At 34.5% G+C, this 13,431-nt stretch overlaps 1 protein-coding gene across 2 annotated transcripts in view; it reads left to right on the forward strand.

The window, feature by feature from the left end:
* The window catches only part of LOC127862284 (neurocalcin homolog), a 114,964-nt gene that overhangs the window by 24,867 nt on the left and 76,666 nt on the right, over positions 1-13,431 (forward strand). For both annotated transcript variants that reach the window (XM_052401350.1, XM_052401351.1), the window contains exon 2: positions 8,753-8,816. The gene's annotated coding sequence lies outside the window, so the exon portion shown is untranslated. The remainder of the gene's footprint in view (positions 1-8,752; positions 8,817-13,431) is intronic.

The following is a 13,431-nucleotide window of genomic DNA, read 5'->3' on the forward strand; positions in this document are numbered from 1 at the left end:
ATGATGCGCATCGACTCGGCATCATGTCGTGGATCGCGGCATGCCTTGGCGGACAGATGCAAAGCTTTGCGGCGAAATGCGACTTGCCGCCGCATACTGACGCGGCTTCAACGACTGACGCAGCATCGACCCGTTTCGCCTTGCCGCCACGGATCCCGAAATACGTTTGTTCCGCGTTGGCTGTACTGTAGAATATGACAATATTACCTTGACCTTATTGAAAATGAACAATTTCCCCATGATGGCTTACGTTATACTGTCAAGCACTCGAATAGTCCAGCGCGCTGTCCTCTGACAGCTCTTGTTTGGTTTATTCTATGTAATGCTGACAATTTCCTATTTTCTCCTGTAATATAGGCAAAAAGCATCCCACATACTAAAATAAATTTACATTCTGTGTCAATAAATTATTCACCACTGGATCTCACCACTTAATCAAAGCATGATAACAGTTTAGTTGCATGCTTGTCTTGGAACATATATTGAATATCTTTTTGAATTAAAAGATTGATTCAAGCAAGCCTCAGATACATAAGTGCATTATGGTATCCAAACAAAAAAATCGTAATATTGGAAATTCTTAGAAATTGTTTTATAGTATCTGTGTCAATGCAAATAATCCTCCATACTAGTTCATGCCTTGAAATTGTGAGACAATGTTCCTGTCAATAAAAATAAAGCTCCATGTTAGTCTGTGCCGAGACCATTTTATTGCATTCTGCTGATGTTTTATGGTTTGGTTAAAATTGATATGTTTTCATTTCTTGAAAGACCACTTTGTTGTTCAATGGATACTTCAGATGCTTGCATCTATTTGTTATTATATGTCAAGTTTTGCCAATAAATCTCTGCCAAATGTATAGATACTGAAATTGACCATATTCCATATGTATTTATGAAATTCATTTTCCCAGAAAAAACATACACAATATCTTTCACTTCCAATATTGTCCAAATCAACATAACACTTTCATTACTGTCAAACAACACTTTCAATATTGTAAAATGACATATTCAATACTGTCAAATGACACTTTCAGTACTGTCAAATGACACTTTCAATACTGCCAAATAACTCTTTTATTACTGTCAAACAACACTTTAAATATAATAATAATAATAATTGTAAAATGACACTTTTTATACTGTTAAATGGCTCATTTTCCAATACTGTCAACTGACAGTTTTAGAACTGTCAAATGATAGTGTCAGTACTGTCAAATTACTCATTCAATACTGTCAAATAACTCTTTCAATACTGTCAAATGACTCCTTCATTGCCGTCAAATAACTATTTCAATACTGTCAAATGACTCTTTCAATACTGTCAAATGACTCTTTCAATACTGTCAAATGACTATTTCAATACTGTCAAATGACTCTTTCAATACTGTCAAATGACTATTTCAATACTGTCAAATGACTCTTTCAATGCTGTCATATGACTTTCAATGCAGTTTCACATGACACTTTCAATATGTTCACATGACACTTTCAATATGTTCACATGACACTTTCAATATGTTCACATGACACTTTCAATATGTTCACATGACACTTTCAATATGTTCACATGACACTTTCAATATGTTCACATGACACTTTCAATATGTTCAAATGACACTTTCAATATGTTCACATGACACTTTCAATATGTTCAAATGACACTTTCAATATGTTCAAATGACACTTTCAATATGTTCACATGGCACTTTCAATATGTTCAAATGACACTTTCAATATGTTCAAATGACACTTTCAATATGTTCACATGACACTTTCAATATGTTCACATGACACTTTCAATATGTTCAAATGACACTTTCAATATGTTCAAATGACACTTTCAATATGTTCAAATGACTCTTTCAATGCTGTCATATGACTATTTCAATGCAGTTTCACATGACACTTTCAATATGTTCAAATGACACTTTCAATACACTCAAACCACACTCTGAGAACTTAAATGACACTTTCAATATATGTATACTGTCACATTATACTTTCATTACTGTCAAATGACACTTTAATTATGTTAAAATTACACTTTCAATACTTTCAAATTACACTTCAAGTACAGGCAAATAGCACTTTCAGTACTGTCAAATGACACTTTCAATACTGTCAAACAACATTTTCAATACTGTCAAATGACACTTTCAGTACTGTCAACATTTTCAATGCTGTAATATGACACTTTCAGTACTGTCAACTGATACTTTCAATTCTGTCAAATGACACTTTCAGGGCTGTCAAATGAGACTTTTCGTACTGTCAAATGACACTTTTAATATTGTCAAATGAGATTTGCAATACTGTCAAGCAGCATGTTTAATGCTTTCAAACCGAACTTTTAATACCTTCAAACGGTCATTACAGTCTCTTTTTTTTATTTAAACAATATCATGTATGTCCTCTTAAGATTTGTTTGAATATTTAAGCAAATTTTGCTTTGGATTGGTTGATGTTACTTACTTAAACATACAAAGTAATTATATAAGTATTTAACAGTTTTAAAACATAAAGAAAGAAAGAGCAGAAAACAAAGGGATCTCTGATTGGGTTTTTACCCGAGTTCCTAGATCACGACAGCTTGTACTTGAAGGTCTGAAGTTTGTATTGCATGTAAACAATCCATGCGTTGTCAGCAATATGAACGGAAACAACAGACTCATTGCAGATGATAGCATTGTTTCGCATGCGACCGTCTAAAGTGCTTAGTGTAAAATTCAGGTCGGTACGGCCTAGGTAGGTTTAGCCCAATTCCCGCTTACTTATCCGCGCAAGAAAGAGTTGTATAATTTATGCAAGAGGTTTGAGCTCTCCAATTATGCTTATTCACAAATGGAACCATTATATTAATATTGTGTTGAATGCAATAGTTTCGAATGGTGTTTTATAGAAAAGAATGAAAAACAATGATCGTATTGTACGTGTCGCGGAGGAGATTGTTTATGAATGATTAAAATAGTCCACTTTCTGCTGCGTCTGCATGACGTAGTATTTTCGCTCATCTCATTCATAAATCTGAGGCTGGCGATAAACAAAGCGAAGTCCAGGTGAGAATAACGCACTAGTATAAGGTTACGCTTGTTTATATTCACAGGTCTCAATTAATAATACGTTGACCACGAGTTCAACAATTATTACAGGGATACAACAGTCAACATAAAAAATGTTTCATTATCGCTGAAACTGTTAAAAAAACATTTAAATATAGCAAGAATTTTTTTTTTTTAAATGTAGTCTTGCTGTTTTGAAATAAGGTTTGGAATTTTGGTTTCTAAATAACTTAATTCAAAACAAAAGTTTAATTATAGTGTTTTTTACTTGTTAGTCGCATTTTACCGCATTATAATGTGTGTTATAATAGGCAAACCATACATTAGTAAAATTCAATCTGCCTTCCCACATAGAAGGAATGGGTCAATAAGGTGCTGCGTTTCCTTTGCTTACTTCAGTTAGAGGTCAATTCTTTACGTAATAGCAATCACAAGGCCCCGGCAAGGAATTGCGGAGCGTTCTTACATAATAAAAGTCGTAGTCGCATGGTATTTGCGTTAAGCGTCCAATTTGGTCACGTGGTTCTTTTTCGCGGGTGTTTTGGCATTCTTGATATGAGGCTATTAATAGATGCACCTGTTGATAAACAAAGAAAAGTTTACGGGCGATAACAACGCAATAGGTTACGCTCTCACATACAACTCAATGACGTAGTACAGGTCGTAAATTGAGAGATTCGGGAAAAAGTTGACGCTTATTTATATTCTCAATTTATTAAACGTTGAACATTAGTTCAACAATAACTTCAGCGATACGATAGACAAAAACAAAAAAATGTTTCATAATCGCTAAACCCGAATATAACAAACAATTTATAATAATAATACGAATGACCTGTTTCATAACCTCGTTCATGCTACTACAGCGGGTATTTCTGGTAAACGTTCTTTGGTTCTCAACAGATAGCGGCGATCTTTTGTATTTACGGGTGCTAGCAACGCAATAGTAGAAGGTTAGTAGAAGGTTAAGCTTGTTTATATTCACAGTTCTCAATACATAGACAGTTGGATATGATATCATCAATTACTACAGGCATACTATAGGCAACCTCGCAAATGCTTTATAATCGCTAAAACCGAAAACAACTAAATCAGTGATTTTTTTTGCCCAAAATTACCGCCGATAATCGGCTGCTTCCCAATTGCAAAAAATGACGTTTTTTCCCAAAAATCTGACCAAAATTTCCCAAAAAATGACCAAATTTTCCCAATTAAGCCAATAAGATAAGATAACAATGTCATTTAGCGTTAATTTCGTAGAACGTGTGCCGATCGACATTGTCGTGTCTTCGCCGAATGACAACTAGACTTACGAATGTTCGCGAATGTAGCGGAATACGATTTTACGTTGCTATCCACACATCTCTCTCTATATTGCGGAGGATACCGACAATAGTCAATGCATCCCGATTGTTAACGCCTGTTTTTACACACGTCCAAGATGGCCGCAAGCAGACGAGAAGTTTGCATTGAGCAGCGAAAATGATAAATAACACTATCACATGGTTATAAGGAGATAATTTAATGTGTGTGTCAATTAACGCAAAATATTATGTTTGAGATGAACAACAACAAATATTTATTAGAAATGTTCACAGTGAATGTGCGTCACGGAAATCTGTGTTGGGAAATTGGAGTTCACAAAGTTAAAGCATGTAAGGCCAGAACCGTTCGAAAATGGAAAGAGACAAACATGATTTGATTTATATGTTAGTGGATCAGTGTATATTCAGATTCATATGCATATTCTGCTTTATTATGTTTGTCACGCTGTATAGTTTGGTGAAATAGCATTGAACTGAGGATGTCAATTGTGCAAGATATTAAAAGGTAAACAATTGAAATGTATTATTTTAGCTCCATTTAATACAACATTAACACAGCAAGAACACAAAAGCGTGTTTGTTAATATTTGTTAATGTTTTCACCATATCATATTTTACTTTAAAAAACATCCTGAATTAAATTCATACTCTTAAAGAGATTATGATTAAATCATAATGGTACATGTATATTGAAGTTCTATAGATTATTGCAAGTTTAATATGCATGTGGAAGGATATTAACTAAACATTGTAAGAAGACATGAAAGCACCACTTTATAATATAAAAATGCTGTCAAACATGAACTTAGCAATTTTTATTCTGTTCTTATAATCATATTAATAATGTTTCCCAATTTCATGGTTTATCGCGCTATTTTTCCCAATCCAAATGCCACAGGCTGTAACAAAAAAAAATATAAAAAATCACTGTAAATATATTATATTAAATATATTTATAACAATAAATGTCTTTTAAAAATGTAGTCAGCGTATACGCTGACTTTGAAATAAAGTTAGCAATTTACTTTTCTAAATAATTAAATACAATTAAACAAAAGTTAAACTATTGTGTGGTGTTTTTCACTTGTAAGCTGCATATTCACCGCATGAAATGTGTGTTAGCATTGTCAAACCACACATTACTGTGAGTAAATAAAAAATATACTATGGGAGAGCACTTATATGTGTCCTCATATGCCTTTTTATGAGTATCTTTCTTCACTATCGAAATATATCGTATGTTTATATTTGATTTAAACGCAGTTTTCTTTCGGCACAATTAAATCACACGTCAATAGCGCCGTCATGCGAAAAATGGGTCTTATGCGTTTCGGAAAGAGTTTGTTAATCCAAACATGTGCTTTTGCGCAGTCAGGCCATAGGCTATGCTGTTCGCTTTAAAATCACTCAATATGTTATGTTTCTCCTAACCAGAAGGAGGGATAGCTGAGTGGGCTATTTATATGATGGGCGCATATGGAATAAGACCCATGTTTGCATGACGAGGGTCATTACAAATCTCATTGCGAATTGAAAATGCCACATTTAAGAACAATGCTTTTTTATACAAAATTGAATTCAAAATAGCAAACTTGTTAATAATGGCAGCCTATCCACACATCAAGGAATGATTTCCAGACGTGCTGACCAAGTACGGCAAACATTTGTGGTATGATAAATTAACGAATTTCTTTTATCGTGTCACTATACTGTTTCGCTAATGATTGTTTTCTCATCCTGGAGGCGAAAGTGAAATTCTGCAAGATGGATTGTAACGCGTAATTGTAACAGGGCCACAATTTGTGTCGTTTGAGCATACAGAGAGTAGTCCGGCATTCCTTACACTGAACAGTGCTACATCCTTTGAATTGAGCACATACGCAGTGATGTAGAAAAAATTCAGAGGTTGTATCTCGAATCAGCTAATAAAATATTCGAAAATATTCATGCGTGTCTGTTGGCGTTATGTAAAAGTCACTAAGATGAAAACTGAAACAGCTACGCCTAAAAGCGCATTAGTGCTCTATGCCTATGTTTATGTCAGCGTTGTTGACACCGTGTGAACTGCTTGGGTAACAAGTAAAGCATAAACAGCAATGTTTATATACTTTTATTCCTCCATATACAAGCTACGAAGATTATTGTATATTTTGAATTTGTATATGGTGTCAAAAATCAAAAGTTTTGTACACGGAACTTTCATTATGAATTTATATTCTTGGTGAGATAGTCATTTGATATTAGAAAAAATATTCCTTTAATATGATGGTGACTGCAAATTTTCTTTATATTAAGTTCTCATTACCATTTTCATCATACTTTCTATGCTTTCAGAACTTCCAAAAAGCATGTTGTTTTTATTTTGTCTTAGTTATTTCTATGAAATAATAAGGATGATAAAAAGTGCACACAAAACTCGACCCGTGTGCTATGACACACACTTTATAAAGTTGAATGGCGTGTGTTTATTTCAAACTTGCTATTGATTTTGAAAAGTGAATTGCGTGTTAAATTATGCAATAGCGGACATCGTCACTGCCTTCAGCGCTTTGATAAATAAGGGCAACAGATAAGATTTCATGGCATTTAGTTTTTACAGTATATATACTACAAACTTTTTGTAACAAATAGTGTTTTGATCACAACTATTTGTTAAGATTTTTTGACAATTTGTTAAGAATTTCAAATACCTATATTTCTGGATGAGATGAGCTTTTTATTTGGGGCATTGAAAATTCTCAGCAATTCTTATTCAAAGGAATGCATTCATTGGGAATTCACATGGTCAATAGATGTTTGTGACTATAAATAAAATGTCTATTGAAAGAACCATGGATGATGATCAGTTATTATAAGTTTCAACCAGTTTCAATACCTTTCATACAACGGTAGCTCTTTAAGTGCATTTCCAAACCCTTTCCACCAAGGACAAGCTAGTGGAAATAATTTTTCCACAATTTAAATGGTTTTTTAGACATAGAATTGCGGTGGTGTTTTTGAATACTTCAGAAGCTGTCATTGTGCTATTAAATCTGAGAGCAAAGTTTCCTTAGCCTTTCCAGGGTTTAGCAGCTGACATTTTAGAGAATGTTTTACCACGGAAGTAAATTTGTATATAGACACTGGCCCAAACTGATGTCTATGTAGACTGACTAAAAATATATATAACGGCCACTCTAAAGATCACAATATACTAATTCAAATCAAATGCGGTACGTGGAGAAAGGGTACAACTTTAACGACCTAGAATCGAGTGCGATTAGTTTTTCAATTTCTTAATTGTTTTCTGTTTGATTGCTTTTAATTTCAATTTGTTTTCTGTCAAATACAGTTTGTTAAAATGATCCTTATATGTTGCCCTGCAAATACTTAATATTTTTCTCAATTTCAACTAAGATAAAACATTAACAAAACAGTATTTGGAAAAAAAATCTAATTGATATTTCATTCTTTGATGTACTTTGATCTTGTAATTTTGGAATCTGAATTTTTTTTTGTCGACTTCTCAATCAATTAACAGGTTCCTTAAAAATATTTACTTTCCATATTTACATAGCATTACAATTCCTAGTAAGTTAATACAATCAGAAGCCATGGATATTGATCCTCTAAGTGCAGCTCCCCCTTGACACAGACTACTTTGTGGACTGAGCTATCTTCTCAATGATGTGAAATGATGGATGTTGTGTTAATGCTCTAACACCGTATTAGGGAAATTAACTTTAAATAGGACTTTTTGGTGCTTCGTACTTCTTGTACTGCAAGGAGTAAATGAGAAGAATGTACAATATCAATACATTTAGATCTTACACTATTTGAGATTCATCAAATAATCTTGCAGATACTTGTAAATGTCCTTATTCTGGCTCAAGTATTACCACTGGTGAGTTATTGTTCACCTTCAGGTCTGTTACTCTTGTTCTAGTATCACTTTATTCTGATTCAAGTGAAAAACACCTGAGCAGTTTCTTACTGACCAATATTTAACTTCAGGTCCCCCATTTTCTCTAGATGTAGAATCAACACCTACAACTCAATACAAAGTACAATAATCACTTTCAGGTGGGGCCACTTTCTCTAATCTAGGTATCAAATGTAAGAATTCATAAAAGTGTGTTGACGTTTTACTTCAAGATCGGGAAGTTCTCTCTTGGTCTAGAATGAACAATACTTGATAAAAGTATAAATACAATATTATCTTAAACTATTTACTTTCAGGTCAGGACACTTATCTCTGGTTCAGGAATTAACAATACTTAACATTAATATATGCATACTGTAAACATTTAGGTGGGTATACTGTCTCGTATACATTTTCAGCACCTCAGACTCAATATATGTATGTTCACTTTTTACTTTCAGGTGAAGACGTTTTCTCAGGTTGCTGTCAGCACCATCGAAGGAGTACCATAAGCCTGTGGAAAAGGTGAGCCACCATTGTGTGAAGTATATGGTAGTTTGTATATATACATATGTGGAAATTTTGATACGCAATATTAATATCAGTGTCACGAATTTGACTGTTAGTTCATAATTGAGCATGCAATTATAAAATAATCACAAATGTTCACCAAGTTGATACTGTGTATCATGAGTAACAACAGTCTCCCTACTTCTTAGGTCAAGGTCATTCATAAAGGTCAAAGGTTAAATTTGGCTATAAAACAGCTTGTTCAGACGGTAATTTCATAATTCAGCATGCAATTTTATGGAACACAAAAATTCCCAAAAGTTTCTAATGAAAAAAAAAGAGTCTTTACAGTTTTTAGCTCACCTGAGCACAACGTGCTCTTGGTGAGCTTTTGTGATCGCCTTTTGTCCGTCGTGCGTCGTCAACATTTTGCCTTGTGAACAATCTAGAGGCCACATTAATTGTCCGATCTTCATGAAACTTGGTCAGAACATTTGTCCCATTAATACCTCGACTGAGTTCGAAACTGGGTCATGATGGGTCAAAAACTTGGTCACTAGGTCAAAAAAAAGAAAAACCTTGTGAACACTGTTGAAGTCACATTTGTTGCCAAATCTTCATGTAACTTTGTCAAAATGTTTGTCTAAATGATATGTTGGTTTTGTTTAAAAATGGTTCCGGTCCATTGAAAAACATGGCCGCCAGGGGGCGGGGCAGTATTCCTTATATGGCTTTAAGGAAACCTTGTGAACACTCTAGAAGTCAAAATTTTTGCCTTATCATCATGAAACTTGGTGGAAACATTGCTTTCATTGATATCTTGGAAAAGTTCGAAAATGGTCCAGATCGGTGAAAAAACATGGCCGCTAGTGGGCGGGGTAGTTTTCTCTATATGTATATAGTGGAAACATGTGAACTCTCTAGAAGTCACATTTTTGGTCCAATCTTCATGAAATTTGGTCAGAACATGTTTTTTCTGGATATGACCGTTGAGTTCAAAAATGGTTACGTTTGCTTGAAAAACATGGCTGCCAAGGGGTGGGGCATTTTTCCTTATATGGCTATATATGGCTATAGTAAAATCTTGTTAACACTCTATAGAGGCCAAATTTATTGTCCGATCTTCATGAAACTTGGTCAGAAGATTCATCCCAATAATAACTTGGATAATGATATCTTGGATGAGTTCGAAAATAATTATGTTTGCTTGAAAAACATGGCTTCCAAGGGGCGGTCTTCATAAAACTTGGTCAGAAGAATTGTCCCAATAATATCTTATTTCAGGTGAGCGACTTTGGGCCTTTCAGGCCCTCTTGTTTCATCTCATACCAGTTCTATAAGTTGAGCCTTAGTTAGTGTAATATTGAAATCAATTTTATTCTTAATTTAAAATTGTATGTGAGCAAAATAAAAGATAACTAATATCCCAATTCTAGTCATAAAGACGCTTTTTCCCTATCCAAAGGGACCCGCCCCATTTCCAAAATGGTGGACAAAAACTGCCCATAACTCAAAAGTATTGCTGCTAGAGATCTGAAACTTCATACGCATATTAACTGACCTGAGAAATTGCACTCATCCATATTTCCGTTAGGATATGTCCTTCTGTAAAGGACCACTTTTGGAAATAAAGTTTTATTTTTTACATGTTGCGTGTGATTAAAAAAGTAGTGCTTGTAAAGTGAGGATGCTTAGAAAACATTTTAACAGCATGCGAACTTGCGCTCCTCCATATTTTTATTAAGTTCTTTCTGACACAAATGTAGTTTTCAAACTAACTTGGAATGTAGGGCATCTGTGTCAACAGATGGGAACATACATGCCGCTTTTTTTCCGCTTGCATCTTGTATCATTCTACAACATTTATTGGTACACAATCATTGAGGATTATTGCATTAAGGACATTATTTTCTGCTTAGGCTGCATTATTACAGATGGTATGATGGAAAAAATAGTTTTTATTGCTGTAAATTTATATTGCGGTAACGTTTTATGGGCTATTGTTTTGATTTATTTCTGGTCTCAGAAGGTAACAAATTACATATAAATGTATGTGTTTTTAGCTCATCTGAGCACAACGTGCTCATGGTGAGCTATTGTGATCGCCTTTTGTCCATCGTGCGTTGTGCGTTGTGCAGCGTTAACATTTGCCTTGTTAACTCTCTAGAGGCCACATTTATTGTCCAATCTTCATGAAATTTGGTCAGAAGATTGGTCTTAATGATATCTTGAATGAGTTCAAAAATGGTAACGTTTGCTTGAAAAACATGGCTGCCAAGGGGTGGGGCATTTTTAGTCTCCTACCGGTTTCACCGGAGTGGACTTATGGTTTTGTCTCCATCCGTCCGTCCGTCGCATTTTTCTGGATCCTGTGATAACTTTAAAAGTTCTTAATATTTTTTCATGAAACTTGGAACATGGATAGATGGCAATATGGAAATTATGCACGTCATTTCATTTCGTTCCTACATCAAAAATTATGGTTGCTATGGCAACAAATAGACTAGAAATACTGCTAAAAATGGTGGTTTATCTGGATCCTGCGATAACTTTTAAAGTTCTTAATATTTTTTCATGAAACTTGAAGCATGGATAGATGGCAATATGGACATTATGCACGTCATTTCATTTCGTTCCGACGTAAAATATTCTGGTTGCTATGGCAACAAATAGACTAGACATACTTCTGAAAATGGTGGTTTTCTGGATCCTGCGATAACTTTTAAAGTTCTTAATATTTATTCATGTAACTTGAAACATGGATAGATGGCAATATGGACATTATGCACGTCATTTCATTTCGTTCTGATGTCAAAAATTCTGGTTGCTATGGCAACAAATAGACTAGAAAACTGCTGAAAATGGTGGTTTTCTGGATCCTGCAATAACTTTAAAAGTTCTTAATATTTTTTCATGAAACTTGAAACATGGATAGATGGCAATATGGACATTATGCACGTCATTTCATTTTGTTCCTAAATAAAAAAAATTGGTTGCTATGGCAACAAATATATATTTAAAAAATCTGGAATTTCTGACAATGGTGGAGCCGGTAGGGGACTTATATTGCTTGACAATAGTCTTGTTCCTTATATGGCTATATATGGCTATAGTAAAATCTTGTTAACACTCTAGAGGCCACATTTATTGTCTGATCTTCATGAAACTTGGTCAGAAGATTCATCCCAATCATTTCTTGGACGAGTTCGTAATGATGCCGGTTGGTTGAAAATCATGGCCACCATGGGGCGGGGCATTTTTCCTTATATGGCTATAGTAAAACCTTGTTAACACTCTAGAGGCCACATTTATTTTCCGATCTTCATGAAACTTGCTCAGAAGATTTGTCCCAATTATCATCCCTTGGATGAGTTAAAAAATGGTAACCTTTGCTTGAAAAACATCGCTGCCAAGGGGCGGGGCATTTTTCCTTATATGGCTATATATGGCTATAGTAAAATCTTGTTAACACTCTAGAGGCCACATTTATTGTCCTATCTTCATGAAATTTGGTCAGAAGATTCATCCCGAAAATATCTTGGAAAATATCTTAAAAAATGATGCCAGTTTGTTGAAAAACATGGCTGCCAGGGGGCGGGGCATTTTTCCTTATATGGCTATAGTGAAACCTTGTTAACACTCTAGAGGCCACATGTATTTTCTGATCTTCATGAAACTTGGTCAGAAGATTTGTCCTAATAATATCTGGTTATCTCAGGTGAGCAACTTTGGGCCTTTAAGGCCCTCTTGTTTAAATTACACTTAAAGAAAGAATGCTCCACTAACTTTCTCTATTAGCTTTCTGTGTTCTGTTATGAAATTTGTCCATGTATTAAATAAGCAGTTTTATTTATTTGTGTTCACTTTTGTCTATCGTGCGTCATCAGTTTTCCGTAGGTTGGTGTTTGTTGTCCATTTTACGTCATCAACATTTTTCCAAAAGATATCTTGGCTGAGTTCAAAACTGGGTCAATATAAATATATAATAAAATTGTGCAGTTTGTAATAAATACTTATGTGTGTGTTTTAAACGTCTTAAATTGCGCAGTTTAAAGTCGATTCGATTGCAGCCCTGTCAGCAACTGCCACATATTCTTGGAATGGCTGACAGTGTTAACTTTTTCAGAGCTGGAACCAAATTTTTAAGGCCTTTTAATTGCAAACAGTTTGGATCCAGATGAGACGCCACAGGACGTGACGTCTTACCAGGATCCAAATGGTTTGCTATTCTAATAGTATTCTTGGAAAAAAATCGAAGAAAATGCTAATTTTAGAAATTCAGCAAACAACATTCTAGCAGACAACAAATTTCCCAGCATGCAAAGGGTAAACAATTTTAACCATTCTGCACTAATGACAAAAAGCAGTGTTTGGTACATATAGGAGAATGTGTGCTTAACTGATGAGGTGCTAATTGCCAACGGCAGGAGAGATGTTAACATTTGGTGGTAACAGCTGAAAGAGGCATTGATTTTGGTTTCTGAGTCCCATGACACTCATTAGTATCATGGCTGTGCTTACTTTGTTTAACCTTTCACGTTACTGCATCTTTATTTGGATAAATAAACTACAAGTAAAAGAAATAGCAACAATATGGTTGTGTTATAACATAAATTGAGAAAAATATTGC

Source organism: Dreissena polymorpha, chromosome 16 (assembly GCF_020536995.1).
Source record: "Dreissena polymorpha isolate Duluth1 chromosome 16, UMN_Dpol_1.0, whole genome shotgun sequence".
In the NCBI taxonomy this organism is placed as follows: domain Eukaryota; kingdom Metazoa; phylum Mollusca; class Bivalvia; order Myida; family Dreissenidae; genus Dreissena; species Dreissena polymorpha.